The sequence below is a fragment of the Phalangium opilio genome, unplaced genomic scaffold, assembly GCF_054372755.1.
Source record: "Phalangium opilio isolate 3A_F unplaced genomic scaffold, DU_Popi_V2 ptg000042l_1, whole genome shotgun sequence".
In the NCBI taxonomy this organism is placed as follows: Eukaryota; Metazoa; Arthropoda; class Arachnida; order Opiliones; family Phalangiidae; genus Phalangium; species Phalangium opilio.
Genome location: NW_028324166.1, coordinates 8912593 through 8917463, shown reverse-complemented (window position 1 = coordinate 8917463; position 4871 = coordinate 8912593). Strand labels below are relative to the sequence as shown.

Here is a 4871-nt window from a genome sequence, read left to right as displayed (position 1 = left end):
TCAATAAAAACACTCTCAGATATAACTTCAAGGTCACGACGCCTACAGCAGTGGATGAATAATAATAATAATAATAATAATAATAATAATAATAATAATAATGAAATGAAATAGGTTTTTAATGTGTATATAAAAAACTACATATAGTTCACTAGAATATACACACACGTTGTCGCTTAGCAGTTATACAATAGTTATGGAGAATTACAGAATTGATATTTGTGTTATAATAATAATAATAATAATAATAATAATAATAATAATGAATGAATGAAATTGATTTTTATTGTGCATAAAAAAAACTATACAAGTAGTTCACTAGATTATGCACAGTAGAGTGTTGAATACAATTACAGGATATTTACATTTTTACATAATAATTACAAAAACTATGTTGGCTAACAGATTTGTTTAAGTTTCATTGAAAAGATATCGAACTGGTTAGAAAAATTGTTATAAGTTTTTTGCATACGATAGATTGGATTTAGATCTTTACAAGGCACATGAAAAGTTACGTTTTTACGAAGACGAAGGGGAACCAAAAAGTTTAGTTTAGCAAGTAGCTCACTCAATGTAATTTGATCATGAATTAATTTATGCAGGAATTTAATGTCTATCATTGATAAGTGATAGTCTATGGACGGAAGGCCCAAGTGATTTAATAAATTAAGATAGTCGTAATCTAGATTACGCAAGAAGAATGTATGGACATATGAAACAAATTTACGCTGAACGGCCTCTATGCATTTCCGTAGGTAAGTACTACAGCCACTCCAAGCTATCGAACCGTATACAAGACGTGAGCGGACAAGACTGAGGTAGAGCAGTCGGAAGTGTTTAAGGGATTTGAGGGGCCTACATAGTTTTAAAGCCACTCCCAATGTCCTACGGCAACGATTTACGGTACAGGTTACCTGCTCCCGAAAAAGCAAGGCACTGTCGAATATAACACCGAGGTCGGTTACCCTTAACACTCGAGGAATGGGAGAGTTCCCAACCTTATAAAGAAAGCATATTTTTCTACCTATGCGCCTAGTGAAAGCGACCTGTTGGGACTTAGTAGGATTGACAGGCAAATTATTCCTGTCGCACCACGCCGTTATTACGTTTAAATCAGCTTGGAGAGCCGCGCAGTCATCAGAGGAATTAATTATTTTACAGACCTTATGGTCATCCGCAAAGGCTATTAATGTTGAGTATTTAATTAAATATTGCAATTCGTATACGTATAAGTTAAATAACAAAGGGCCAAGAGATGAACCCTGTGGAACCCCGCAATTGACCTTGTACTCAACGGAGGTGAGTGCACCATTACACTTAATACGGTTAATTCTTTGGTGTAAATAGGAACTAAACCAACCAAGAAGCTCACCGCCAACACCCAATATGCGCATTTTATCCAGTAAATAGTCATGGGAAACACGATCAAAAGCCTTGGCCAAGTCGAGATATATGACATCGACTTGACCACGACTTTCGACCTCCGGTGCCACGTAGTCCATGAATGCCGCATGGTTCGTGTCAACACTCCTTCCCGGTACGAAACCATGCTGACAATCATTTGGAAAGGTATTAAACCACTCCTGTAATTTAGTATGTACAAGCATATCGAATAGCTTGGCAAGTGTGGATAATAAAGATATGGGACGATAATTTTTAACGTCACAAGCTGCGCCAGATTTAAATACAGGGGTAACCGCCGCTTCTTTCCAAATGGTAGGGAATGTCTGTTTCGTTATAGATAAGTTATAAATATGGGCAAGCGGCTGTAGTAATATAATAATAATAATAATAATAATAATAATAATAATAATAATAATGAATGAATGAAATATGGGTTTATTGTACATGAAAAAAGTTGCATACAACTCACGAGAACATGCACAGTTCACAAAGAAAATCATAAGACCGAAGTAACAATCAAAAGAAGTTAATATATATATTACTACTACAAAAGTTATTCTTTGCAGCCATACAGAGGTAATTTAGCGTCAATTAATTTGTCAAAAATAAAAAAAAATGTAAACTACAGAGTATCATGAGAATAACACAAGAGAATTAGAATCGCGAACAAATTTAAGAATAATAAATTAAATCATTGAATTAAATTTTTTTTTTGTTTAGTATTGATTAATGTCATCTCATATATTTAATACATTTAGTAACCATCTACATCCACAGTTAAGTTAATAATTATGAAAACACTTTTCAAAAATTACTCTTTACAGCCATACAGAAAAAGTTTTTTTACATCAATTAATTTGTCGAAAAAAATGTCAAATTTATTAGTGAAATTATTGCATATACTTTGCATTCGGATAATTGGATTAATACTTTTACGGGGAATATAGAATGTATGCACATTTCGTAGTCGTTTGGGAATTAAGATATTAATTGATTCTAGTAGTTTTGGGAGTGTTATACGGTTATTTAATAATTTATAAACAAAGGTTATATCATTAAAATACAAGATGTCCTGAAGTTTTGGAAGATTTAGTATATGTAACAAGGAATCATAATTATAATTTGCTCGAGGCATAAAGAATGTATGACAATTTTCGATAAATTTCCGCTGAACTCCTTCGATTTTATTGAGGAGATATGGACTACACCCACCCCAGGCAACCCAACCAAAAATTACACGCGACCTAACAAGACTTAGATATAAAGTTCGAAAACGGGTTAATGAATTTAATTTTCGACTGAGTTTTAATGATATAGCTAGGGTGCGGCGGCATAAATTAACGGTTTTATTGACATGTTTCGTAAAACGTAAAGGTGCATCGAATACGGTGCCCAAATCTTTAGTCTCGGTAGCAGTATGTATGGGTGTGTTATTTATGACAAATGAATTGTGAAGGGCTCGACAAACACGCCTTGTGTAGGTTATATGTACTGACTTAGAAGGGTTTACGGGTATATTATTTTTAGTACACCAGTCAGAAACTGCGTCTATGTCCTGTTGCAAGGCGGAAATATCATGATCAGTGTCTATGATCTTGCTAAGTTTATTGTCGTCTGCAAATTGTAGTAAGTTAGAAAATTGAATTTTAAATTGTAGATCGTATAGGTAAATATTAAATAACAAAGGCCCAAGTGATGAGCCCTGTGGTACTCCACATTTCACGGGGTATACAATTGTCGTGAGAGATCCGTTGCATTTTAGGACACAGACCCTGCCTCTCAAATAATCAGTTAGCCAATCTAAAAGTACGCCATTTATGCCCAATGCACACAATTTATCCCTTAAATAACCATGGGGAACACGATCAAAAGCCTTAGCAAGGTCCAAATAAATTACATCAACTTGACCGCGACTTTCAACCACCGGTGCCACGAAATTCATAAAGGCCGCATGATTAGTATCAACGCTCTTACCAGGGGAAAATCCATGCTGGCATTCGTTAGGGAAAAAACTGAACCACTGTTGTAAATGGCTGTGCATTACCATGTCAAATAACTTTGCAAAAACACACAATAGCGAAATGGGGCGGTAATTTTTAGGATCACAGGCTACGCCCGACTTGAAAATAGGGGCTACAACTGCTCTTTTCCAAGAAGTGGGAAAGGTACTGGTTTTAATTGAAAGGTTGAAGATGTGTTCTAATATCGGCAGAAGCACGGTCTCACAGCCCTTAACAACAAAGGCAGGAATACCATCTATCCCAGTTGATAATTTATTGGGAAGTTTGGAAATGGCATTGTGAATTTGTGACAATGTGATAACCTGAGAGTAATAGGGGTTCTCTGCAACTCTGGTATCCTCAAACTTGTAGTGCTCATTAGGGTCAGTGTTGTCGACGGAGACACGAGAAAACTGTTCTGCAAATGTGCTAGCCAGGCGAGTAGGATCAGAGACCATCGTATTGTTAAGTTTTAATGTGATGGTACGCGAGTCCTCACGAATGTTGCCTTTAACAAAGGTCCAGAACTTTTTAGGGTGGGAACGTGCATGCTGGCAAATAGTCTCAGCATAAGCAGTTTTGTCTTTCGCGAGTAACCGTTTGACAACTGCCCGTAGACGTTTAAATTCAATAACATCGGTTATAGCACCAGTTCGTTTTTTCTTTTTAAAATAATATTTTTTCTGATTAATGGCAGTCCGAAGAGCATGAGAGTACCATTGAGGAAATCCAGAGTAGGCACGCTGTACCTTTCTAGGGATAGCCAGATCCATAGCTTCCTGGACTCTTTCCGTTAACAAATCGACGCAAGAATTAACATTCTGCGAATCAAGGATTAAATTCCAATTCATGACTCTAAGGGTAGTGTATAATAAAGCATAGTCTCCCTTTTTGTATAAGAATATAGGGTCTGAAGGTGGAGGCGTTGAACAGCAAATGTCCGGTAATGTAAATAGTAATGGGGGATGAAAAGTATCAATGACCACAAATGGGTCATCAAGACTATCAACACCCAAACCATTGACATTGGTAAGGCATAAATCTAACAAATTGCCTGAGCTTGGGGCAGGTATCACTTGCCGCAAATTAAATTCATAGCAGATATCAAAGATCGGGGCAGCTTTAGAGCTAACAGGAGCAGAGCAGCCTAGTGTGCCGCAACACTGCCAGTCAATGCCCGGGAGGTTAAAATCACCTAGCAATATGAGATCATTAGTATCACCACCCAGTTCCCGCAACAAACTGTCTCTATAAAGCAAGTAACCCTGATCGTCAAGGGAAGGTCGAAAATAAGCTGAGCCAATTATTAGAGATCTGTGCGATGAGATTTTTAGTTCAACAAAAACACTTTCAGACGTGCCCTCAAGGTCATGTCGTCGCCAACTAGTCATAGACCGCTTAATGGCAATTAAAGAGCCACCACCACGGACGTTAGTAAAATCAAGATCTGGACGATCAGCACGATAT

General features: G+C 36.9%; 1 long non-coding RNA gene across 1 annotated transcript; it reads left to right on the top strand.

Moving 5' to 3' along the window:
• The first annotated feature begins 264 nt into the window (after positions 1–264).
• LOC149679010 (uncharacterized) lies at positions 265–1752 on the top strand. The gene is made up of 3 exons (XR_016366194.1): positions 265–545; positions 603–956; positions 1037–1752. It is a non-coding gene; the product is annotated as an uncharacterized LOC149679010 (long non-coding RNA).
• Positions 1753–4871: the final 3119 nt, after the last annotated feature.